Consider the following 11,859-nt stretch of genomic DNA (forward strand, 5'->3'; position numbering starts at 1 on the left):
CTACATTTTGGCTGTTTCTTCTAAGTACTCTTCTGAGTTCCTCTTCGTTGAATCATCCTCAACTTCCAGAAATGATTTAAATTCCACGCATGCCTAGTAAAGCCTTAGCTAGTAAAAGAAGTGGCTAGGACTAAGGTTACGGATTATAGTTAGAATACAAGTATTGAGAAGATGTGTATTGCAGATTAACCACAAGGGTGAGACACATGTGGGAAATGAATGATAGTAAGATCACAAAGCAACTGCCGTTTGGTAAACCACAGCAGGACAGCCACAAACCAAGAGAGAGATAAGATGCTCTAGAAATGAATACTGATCCTTTGGGGAAGCAAACTGATGCCACATATCAAGAGGCACCGTAATCCTACTCCTGGGAATGTGTCATAAGAAAATAATTCAAAATAATAAAATAAAAGCTACACAAAAAGGCCTGTAACAAAATGCCTTAATAGTTAAAAGTGAGAAATCACTTAAATTGTCAATAATACAGAAAGTGTACAAAAAACTAGGTTTATCTATGAAATATTACAAAGTTGATTAAAATGATAAAATATAGAAGTATGGGGCCATTTTACAAAACAATATTAGATAAAAGGTAGAGAAACATAATTGTATATCATAACTATGATGATGCATAAAACCAGCATCTCCAGTTTGATAAAAATTAAAAAGGATAGATATGAAAAGAGAATGATGGAGGGTTTTTTTTTATATATATACTTTCCCTTTCTATGATATTTTATTTTTAAAATATTTCTATTTATTTGTGCATTTATTTATTGCCTGTGCTGGGTCTTCAGTGTTGTGTGGGCTTCTCTCTGGTTGTGGCAAGCAGGGGCTGCTCTCCAATAGCAGGGTACTGGCCTATCATGGTGGTGGCTTCTCTTGTGGCACACAGACTCTAGGGCACATGGACTTCAGTAGCTGGAGCATATGGGCTCAGTAGTTGCAGTTCACAGGCTCTAGAGTGTGGGCTCCGTAGTTTGTGGTGCACAGGATTAGTTGCTCCTCGGCACGTGGGATCTTCCCAGACCAGGGATCAAACCCATGTTTCCTGCACTGGCAGGCGGATTCTTTACCACTGAGCCACCAGGGAAGCCCCTTTATGATATCTTAAAATGGATTAAATAGCAATTCTTTAAAAGAATAGTCTGAAATGCATTTCCAAACACATATCATAACTATGAATTGTGAAGAAGCAAATAAAAGAGTCCCTTGGACTACAAGGAGATCCAACCAGTTCCTCCTAAAGGAAATCAGTCCTGAATATTCATTGGAAGGACTGACGCTGAAGCTGAAGACTCCAATACTTAAGAACTGACTCATTGGAAAAGACCCTGATGCTGGGAAAGATTGAAGGCAGGAGGAGAAGGGGACAACAGAGGATGAGATGGTTGGATGGCATCACTGATGCGATGGACATGAGTTTGAGTAGGCTCTGGGAGTTGGTGATGGACAGGGAGGCCTGGTGTGCTGCAGTCCATGGGGTCACAAAGAGTCAGACATGACTGAGCGACTGAACTGAACTGAACTAAGAAACAGACCTCATTTAAATTGTTCAGTTTGTCCTGCTAATGTGACTGATCCGGTATAGGATCAAGCATTCCTTTTAGTTTTCATGTCTCCTTCTACCCCTGCAATCCAGGACAGTTTCTGTCTTTCTTTGTCTTTCATGACCTCTGGGTTATCTCTCCAGTTGCACATGTCCTGCCCTGCACATCTGATTTAATGCTCTGTCATTGTTGTCTTGAAATTCTTCATCATTTTCAAGGAAATTTTGAAATTTTCACATTTTAATTTGATCAGGGCTCTGTAAATTAAGTAGTTGATTCTGAATGACCTTGATAGTTTTGAAAAAGATTGGCTGGCTGTTTATAAGATCCCTCAGTTTAGGTTTGGCTTAATTGTTTCTTCATAATTCAATCCAGGTTATGAATTTTTGGTAAGAATACCACTGAAGTGATGTTGTGTCCTCAGGCCTAGTAGCAGGAGGTACAGAATACTAGTTTATTCCCAACACTTGTAATGCTAACTTTAATAACTTAGTCAAGATGATGCCTTCCAGTTTTCTGCACTGTCCAGTGTCACGGTTTTGTCCTTTGATACACATTTTCAAATTGTTTTGTGAAAAGGTTGTACAATTTTACATTTCCTACCAGCACTGTGTGAAAATGCCCATCATCCTAAACCCACACCAAGCTAGATCCTATCTCAAAAAAAACTTTGCAACTTTACAAGAGGACTGTCTTTAATTGTTTCAAACTATTATACTTTTCTTTGAAAAGTACTACTAATGAAGGTGGACCTACCTCCTTCTCCATCCCAGCCCACCCCACAACCATATTACTTAAGTCATTTACATTTCTTCTTTTGAGATTAAGTAAAAAATTTATTTGGTTCAACCTGCTTCTAGTCCACCTTAGTGATGAGATAATCCTGATAAATATTTGTGAGTTGAAAGGACACCATGGAGAAGTATACAAATTATAGGCCATCTCATGTGGTTTTAAATGTTTAACAAAATGGACAACAGAAACCTCCTTTAGGAGCTGGTGATTATCTTTAGTATACAACTGGGTATTGTAAATCCCTGAAGGGGCTGTGATAAACTGGCTCTGGATTTAGGCCACTGGGGAGAGAAGAGAACCCCTGTGGCTTGCTCACAATGGATGCGTGAAGGATAAACAGAATACAGGAGGGAAAAAAAATGAATAGAAGATTCTAGGGTGCTCTGTTGGAGGGCAGTAGGGATGAGGTAACCATATAACAGAAAACCTCTGATAGCTGAGTTATTCTGGTGATCCAGCTGGCATGACTTAGTCAAATCAAGTATATGCATAACCTGTGACCCAGCAATTCCTCTCCTGATTATATCCTTCAAAGGAAATTTCTCACAGGTCCTTAAGAGAAATATTAGAAGATAATCATTAAAGTGTGCATTAAGGCGTGTTGTTGTTCTTGTGTGAGGTGGAAAAGAATTCGAGACAATTCTGAATTGACATAAATGTGTAATAAACAAGATGAAGAACTATGAACAATTAGCAACAACAGATAAGATATACACAGAGCAAGTTTAGGATACACAGATATACACAGAATAACTATATTAAAACCAGTGCCAAGTGAAAAAAAGAAATGAGAATAAGAAAACAAAATCATTTACATAGATGAATAATACATATATACAAAACAAATATGCCTTTCTCAAGAACATCAATAAATTTTAAAAATCTATATAAATAATGGCTGAATATGGAAGAGAGAGGAAGGAATTGCTAAAAAGGGATAAAACTGAGTATACTGATAAATAAGAAAGTAACAGAGTCTCTGCATGGATGAATAATGCTAATGTGTCAAGAACTGAGGAAGGTGTTAACTCTGCATTCAAGGAAAAAGAAAGAAACAAGGGGAGGAAGTAAGGAAAAGAAAGGACAGAAGTTAAGAAAGAAAAAGCAAGAGAGCAGCGAAGTGATGGGCAATCAGCTTCTGCTCCCTTTGATCACAGGGCTTTGCATATGTTGTTCCACCTGCTAAAAATTCTGAGACAACGATGACCATCACCACCGCCGCTGCCACCACCCACACTTACACACAGTTAACTCCTCTTTCCTTTAGATCTCAGCTCAGCCATCAGTTCTTTAGTAAAAGCCTCGTATGACCTCTCTGATGAGGCCATAGTCCCTTATCATAATAGGTCTTAACACCATATCCTCTCTTTTCCGGCACTAATTACAACCAAACGTTTTAGAATTAGAAAACTTTACATCTATCTGGGTGGTTTGTTTGACTAATATCTGCTTCCCACCAGTAGATCAAAGCCCTACAAGCACAGCTGCTAAGTCACTTCAGTCGTGTCTGACTCTGTGCGACCCCATAGACGGCAGCCCACCAGGCTCCCCCATCCCTGGGATTCTCCAGGCAAGAACACTGGAGTGGGTTGCCATTTCCTTCTCCAATGCATGAAAGTGAAAAGTGAAAGTGAAGTCGCTCAGTCATGTCTGACTCTTAGCAACCCCATGGACTGCAGCCTACCAGGCTCCTCCATCCATGGGATTTTCCAGGCAAGAGTACTGGAGTGGGGTGCCATTGCCTTCTCCGTACAAGCACAGGGATGGTATCATTTTCTTGTTCTCATGCCCGGACACTGGCTGATAGTTAAGTGGCCAGTTAATATCTGTTACATGGGTGAATTAATAAAAGGATAAATTAATGAACTAACAATAAAGATTGGAAAAGAGAACCAAAGTGGGAGAGCTATGAAAAGAGCCTCATAGAAGGTCTTGAAATTATTTGCCAGAAAGGAGGAGGGACTGTTTCTTAAGTTTACCATGCCTTTTGCAGCCAGGTGCTGTATACCATCTCACTCACTGGTAGGCACTGTTATCCTCAAGCTTTTTTCCATATACCATTTGGGATGTGGCAATTGAGAGACACTAGAAGAGGGGAATATTCACCAAGAATGATGAAAAGAAGGGAAAGGAAAAAAGAACTGGAGAGAAAACAAGGGTTTAGCAGAATGCAAATGGATACTGACTAAGCTCAAAAGGAGATAGTTACCAACCCACTCCAGTATTCTTGCCTGGGAAATCACATGGACAGAGGAGCCTGGTGGGCTACAGTTCAGGGGGTCGCAAAACTTTGCAACTAAACAACAACCAAAACAATACTTTTGACCTAAAGTGATTGATCTACTGAAAACAGTTCACCTTTGGGATTGTGAGTAAGAATAGGCTGAACTACTATTATGCCATGCAATCCTGAGATTTAAAATAATCAAGATGCATGTCTCAAAAAAAAAAAAAAGATGCATGTCTCATACTCAAGCATCTTTAGGGACCAATAAGGCTGATGGATAATAGACAACAGGAAGTACTGGGGCTGGTGGGGGAACTAGAGACTAAATACCGAGTGAGTATATGGTCCACTCAAAGGTATTTAAAAAATCAATGAAAAGTATCACACACACACAATTTTAACCAAACAAAACTATTCCTCTGGCAGAATCTGGCCATGAGCCTCAAGTCTGTGCCCCTGTGACTGTTCTAAATCTCAAAGAGCTGACCGTGTCAAAGAAATAAGTAACAGAAAACACCCAGAATAATCAAAATCTACAACAAGCAAGGGGGGTACATAAACTTATACCTAGGATTCACCTCAATTCATCAGTTAAATATAATCCAAAAAACAGTAAATATTTATTGTTTATAAATACAGAGTAATGACAGAGGTGTCTCAGGTTAAAAGATGGAATTAGTTATGACTCCTGTACTTTGGTATTAGTTCTCAGTTCAGGACTTACAAGGTTTAATGAATGGGCAGTCACACAGGTTACAAAATAATTTTTCTTATCTTCTCAGTAGAAAATCAGTCTCTCATGCTGTCCATGATTTAAATCTCACCTACACATCAATTCAACTTTAAACCTATCATAGTCATGTAACGTCTTATATTCTAAAATTATCTCATCTATATAAAATTCTGATTTCTTTAGCATTGGCTAATAGGAAAATAATCTGTGTTTGAAATCCAGTGCCTACTCAGGTCCCAGTAAAGATGCTCAGTAAATGTTCACTGAATCCAAAACTGATGTTTTTAAAATATGCCCACAAATTCTGATATTTTCTCTTCAAAAAAGTATACTCTAATTCCCCTATCATTGGGAGTGGTCTGAAATAAGGTGACTCATTTTTAACAAACTGAATATGGAAGTGATGACTTCCATGACTAAGAGCTTTAAGAGGCATTAGAGTTTTCCCCTTGCTCTCTCTTGGATAACTTGCTCTGGGGAAAGCCAGCTGCTGTACCATGAAGACACTCAAGCAGCCCTATGGAGAAGTTCATGTAGTGAGAAACTGAAGCTTCCTGCCAACAGCCAGTAAGTAAGGAATGATACGTCCTGCCAAGAGCCATATGAGTGAGCCATTTTAGAAGGTAATCCTTCTGGGGAGATTTAAGAGGGAGAGGACATATGTAAACTTATGGCTGATTTGCATTGTTGTATGGCAGAAGCCAACATAATATTGTAAAACCATTATCCTCTGATTAAAAATAAATTTTAAAAAAGAAAAAAAAAAGTTAATCCTTGAGCCTCAGTAAAGTCTTAGGATGACTGTAGCCTTGACCAACAGTTAAGATTGCAACTTCCAGAAGCAGAGTCATCCTGCTAAACTGCTCCTAAACTCCAGATGCACAGAGATTATGTGAAATAATAAATGTTTATTATTGCTTTACGTTGATAGCTTTTAGAGTAATTTGTTAAGCAGAAATAGATAACTCATATGCCTACTGAAATTATCATGATGTTATGACATACATGCACCTGGTGTTTAAAACCTAGCTGTTTTGGCACCTCTTTCACTTACCTTCTACTCCTCCTCCACTTCCCATCTTTGCCACCTCCAGACGCCATTCATTCCCATAATTTCTGGATATTAAAAAGTTCTTTTGTTCTTAACAAGCCCAAGAGAGGGATTCCTTAGGGGCAGACTATATCTTTCTTGAGGTGTGACAGATGTTGGAGGAGACATTTTGGATCATCAAGATCTCTCATCAATCTATTCATAAATATCTACTTATTTCACTTATGCATCCATTTATTCACCTGAGAGGATTTTAATTATTAGCAACACGGACTTCCCTGGTGGTTCAGTGGCTAAGACTCCATGCTTTCAATGCAGGGGGCCTGAGTTTGATCCCTGGTCAGGGAACTAGATCCCAATATGTCACAACTAAGAGTTCGAATGCCACAACTAATCAACTAAAGATCCCACATGCTGCAACGAAGATAGAAGCTGCCACCTGCTGCAACTAAGACTGGGTATATAGAATGTATGTGTGTGCTCAGTTGTGTCCAACTCTTCACGACCCCATGGACTGTAGCCCACCAGGATCCTCTGTCCATGGAATTTTCTAGGCAAGAATACTAGAGTGGGTTGCCATTTCCCTCTCCGGGGGATCTTCCTGACCCAGGAATAGAATGCAGGTCTCTTGAGTCTCAGGCACTGGCAGGCAAATTCTTTACCAGTAGTGCCACCTGGGAAGCCCACAAGACTGGGTACAGCCAAATAAATAAATAAACAATTAAAAAAATAATAAACAGTAGTATCAGCTTAGAAAATGAGGGGAAACAATCAGAAGCATAAATGCCACCTAAGCAGGTTCTAGGACTATATGCGGATAAGCCCATAAGTGGAAGTATTTCCAAACTTGTAACCAGAGGAAGGACTTGGGCTTTGGTGAAAGATGAAGTAGAGAATATTAGAATAAGCCAGGACACATTGTGATATACAAGGTACCTAAGATGTTAGTTTCATTTTATGGTCTCTTGCCTGTGTAGGGTACTTACCAGCAGCTTCAGAACAGAGGCAGAGACAATGTGTCCTTGTTTTACAGAACACTCTTTCACAGAGAGCTCCTAGCAGAGTCTGGTACAGAGAGAGAGGGAGCAACTATTGCTGCCAAAGGGATTATCAGAAACTGGACATGACTTTGTGTGTGGAATCTATTCCCCCTTTGCCAAAGATTCTGGAAAGCAATGAATAAACAAAGTGGCTCTGAACAGACAATGCAAGTAAAGAAAGAGGAAACATCAGGTCTGAGAAATTAAATTTATCAACAAAATCTCAAACAGAAAAGATTATCACAACCCTAGGAAAATCCCTCTTTGTTTCCTGATCTATAATATTGCAGATGAGGGGGAAAAAAAGAGCTTAAGGTATTTGATCTCTTTTGCTGAAAACCATTCCCACAGGTAGAACTGGCATCTTATTACATTTCCCGCCTGGTAAAACACAGACTTGACTACACCATAATATCAAATCCTCAGATTTATTAACTTTGAAATGGACACAATATCATAAGATTACTGAGGAAAAATAATTATATTTAGGGAAATAAAAATGCTTATGCTTAGGAAATAAAAATGCTTAATAAAAGTGCTTATTAACAATGTTTATTAAGCGATAATTGTCTTAGGTTAGGGGTCCCTAAATTTGACCCTGAGTCAAGGTGTTGAGTTGAAGTATGTGCCTTACAAAAGATGTTATAATTCTTTTCCCCAGAATGTAGAAATGTGACTTTATTTGGGAATAGGATCTTTACAGATGTTACCAAGTTGTGATAATGTCATGAAACTGGAGTTCTTATATAAGAAACTAGTGTTTCTTATATGAGGGGAAGATGGCCACGTGAAGACACAGAGATGGGGGAGAATGCTATGTAACGATGGAGGCAGAGATAGGAGAGATGCATTTATAAACCATAGAACGCCATGAATTGCCAGCCATCACCAGAAGCTAGGAGAGAAGCATGAAACAGACTTCTCCTCAGAGCCCTGAAGAGGAACCAACTGAACTAACACCTTTACTGTATTTCCAACTTATGGCCTCCAGAAATGTGAGAGAATAAATGTTTTTGTTTCAAGCCACACAGTTTATGGTACTTTGTTACAGCAACTCCAGGAAACTAATATAGAAGGATTTGAAAGTATGTGGTTTATCTTGAAGGAGAGACCTGGAACCTCTGATGGAAGAATAAGCCAGCGAGACTGAGAAGAGAAAGTCAGTAACAGAGTAGGCTGATGGGTGGGTAACCCTGCAGGTAGGGCTCAACTCTTCTGCAGACTCTTGGAGACAATGGAAGATGCCTCAGTTGTTCTGCTTTTGAGAAGTGAGGACATTGGTGTACTTATGGGTAAAAATATTGGTACATTAGTGTTCTGTGGCCACTGTGACAATTACCACAAATTTGGTAGCTGAAAACAATGACAAGTTATTCTCTCACAGGTCTAGAGGCCAGAAGTTCGAAATCAGTATCCTTGAAATCATGCAGTCAGCAGGGCCATCCTGCCTCCAGAGGCTCCACAGGAGAGTCTGCTCCTTGCCTCTTCCTGCTTCTGGTGGCTGCTAGCCCTCCTTGACCTGTGGTTACATCACTGCACTCTCCGCTTCTGTGGCCACAAGGTCTCCACTTCCATCTGTGTAAAATTTCCCTTTGCCTGGCTCCCCTAAGAACACATGTGATTGCATTTAGGGCCTACCTGGACAGTCCAGAATCATCTCCCTATCTCAAGATCCTTAATCATACCTTTGGCTCTAAAACATAAAATTCACCAGTTTCAGGGCCTGATATCTTCAGAGGACATTCTTTAGCCTACCACACTTGGCATATGTATTTACCCTTCAGCTTCCAATTGTCATTGGTTGAAGACTGCTCTTAGGGTCCTTGGTGCTTCTTGACTGCCCTGTAGGGGTTGAGAAAAACTCCTCAGGTCAAAAGTTGTATGTATTGAATGGAAAGTGCTGAGAGGATGTCAATGGGATGACAGTATCTGCTATACTATTATTTTTTGTTATTTAGATTTTTGGGTTAATAATTTCAAATTGAATAATTAGTCATTAGTTATAATTATTATTATTAGCTATTTTAGCCTCATTTCCTAATGACCCACAATATAAATTATTTGCTCTGTGTGACCTAGCTTAGAAAAAAAATTTTTAAGAAGAGTAAACAATATTTTTAATGATAAGAATAATCTTCAGCACAGTTAAGTTTTATATACCACATATGTGCACAGGTACATTCAGCCCATATAGAATCTATTAAGTGGAGTCATAAAGAAACATCTTTTGAGAGGCAGACATTTTACTTTACCTGCTGTACACAGTGAGTCCAATCATTATCTTTTCATATAGGTGTCACAGACATAAGGTTTAGGAATCTCTTTCCATTAGGTAGATGGATGAGATCACACCAGAAGAGCAAGTAGAACAAAAAGAGAAGTAGAAAGGTGGGTCAGGAGTGGGACCCTGAGAGTAACCTACATTGAAGAGGCAGGAGGATGAAGGAAAGAACGTAGGAGGAGAAGCTGGTAAAAAGGCTGTTCAGGGAGCCAAGGGAATAAAAATTCTAATGTGAGAAAGGAAAATTGCAGCAGAGAGATCTAGTGAGGCTAAAAAAAAAAAAAGAAAGAAAGAATGTAATTCAATGCACACTTTAAAAAATTCACATTACTTGGAGATTCTTGGTGATCTTATTGAGAGCAGTTACAGTGGACTATTATGGGCAGGGTCTCAAAAGGGTTCACAGGAACCTCTGGGTACAGTCCCTGTGAAGTTAGTATGGGGTAGCCCCGTGACCCTCTTAGTCCAGGTATTCAGGAAAGCTATGGAAGATCCAAGAAGATCTAGCCCAAACTGAGCTTCGTGTGGACTGAGTGAATGGGAAATGACATGAAGCTGGTGATGACATAACTGAGAAACCAGATTTCATTAGTAGGAATCACGTAAACTTCCATTTGTTAAGTTTGTGTTTAAATGACAGATTGCTCAAAATCAAGATGGGAAAGATTAGCTTGGCAACAAGTGCTTAAAAATGATCCAAAGATTTCTAGTTGATTATAAACTTAAAATGTGCCAAGAGTATGACTTAATTCTTTAAAAAGCTAGCACAGGCTTGGGCTGTGATAATAGAGAAGATGAAGTCGAAATACCAAGAGTAATATAGTTTTTTTCTTTCTTTCCTTTTTTTTCTTGAAGTAAAGACAACCAGAGAATGAGGGAAATAAAACAGCAATTAAAAGGAGAAGTCATTAGAAAAAAAATGAAGGATGGAAGAGATTTGCAAATATTAATTGCCCACGGGGAGAGATGCACTAGGGAGGGAAATAGAGAGCAGGGATAGTTAGTGATACATGGAGTGTGATGAAGCTGGGAGAAGTTCATTTCGAACGGAAACAGATATGCCTCATCCTCGGAGAGACTGGACAAGAGGCTGAAAGGACAGGAGTGACCACAGATAAATCATTATGTTTGAGAAGGAATTCAGACACTTGGGACGAGCACAAGCTAATGTTTTCAATTTGTTTGATGAAGTAATACTCCAGTGGGACAGGTTCTGCTGTCTCTGAGAATGTGTGTAAAGGACAGCAGTGGGGAAATTGAGGAAGTTGAAAGAAAGGGAAAGAAGAGTTCTGGATAGAATGGGATTCTTGGTCTCTAAAGTGGGATCCAGAAACTGAAAGGTTTCTTCTCAGTCTCTATAAGACCAGCACCTACAAGGAAACTCAGACTCTTTGGAGCGTCTACTGGCCTTTTCCCACTAGCTCAGGACTGCTAGGCCAGACAGTCCGGATGTTCTCAGAATCGCAGATTTTAAAAACAAAAACAAACAGGAAAAAAAAACTAAAGCAGAATTCTTAAATTTATTCATGAAGAAAAAGTCTTTAAAGACAATCATTTTGAAAAACAGTTATTCTTGCAATGCATAAGTCTTCCTGTTAAAACTAATGACTTCGGAGGAATTACTAACGAGACAGAAGAATTTACAGAAAAGTTATAGTTATAAAAAACTGAAAGGCAGATGAATCTCACTGATACAACTGTTTATGAAGCAGTGGTTAAATTAAGGCAAAAAGGGTTTCAAAATAAAACATTAAGAATCATAGACTTTTGAGTGCCGGAACTCATGAGAAATCATTAGCCATTCCACAACTCGTCCAGAGAACCTGTCAAGGGGCAGGTATTTCACAAATGGAATAAGCTCTTCTCTGTCCCACAAAAATCAGTATTCACAATAGAAAGATGAGACGAGCTATATCCTATAACAAGCTAAACATGAGAGGTACAACATACAGGAAGATGATTGAAAAACTCAGATGCTCTCGTTCTGAGAAAAGAAGCCCGATATCCTGAAGAACTGCAAGGAAATTGAGCAGGAGTCAAAGATTCAGAGACCCTGTAGAGTGACCACTAATTACCCACCTTTGGTGATTCACGGTGCTTGCGCGGCCATGCGCGTGCACGCCTGGGCGCCGTCGGCCCACGGCCGCGAGAGGGCGCACGACAGCCCCTGTCTACGGAA

At 39.4% G+C, this 11,859-nt stretch overlaps 1 protein-coding gene across 1 annotated transcript in view; it reads right to left on the reverse strand.

Moving 5' to 3' along the window:
* The window catches only part of TBC1D12 (TBC1 domain family member 12), a 119,175-nt gene extending 107,398 nt beyond the window's left edge, over positions 1–11,777 (reverse strand). Inside the window, exon 1 of the mRNA XM_070464121.1 lies at positions 11,760–11,777. The gene's annotated coding sequence lies outside the window, so the exon portion shown is untranslated. The remainder of the gene's footprint in view (positions 1–11,759) is intronic.
* Positions 11,778–11,859: the final 82 nt, after the last annotated feature.

This window comes from Odocoileus virginianus, unplaced genomic scaffold, assembly GCF_023699985.2.
Source record: "Odocoileus virginianus isolate 20LAN1187 ecotype Illinois unplaced genomic scaffold, Ovbor_1.2 Unplaced_Contig_15, whole genome shotgun sequence".
NCBI classification, from domain to species: Eukaryota; Metazoa; Chordata; class Mammalia; order Artiodactyla; family Cervidae; genus Odocoileus; species Odocoileus virginianus.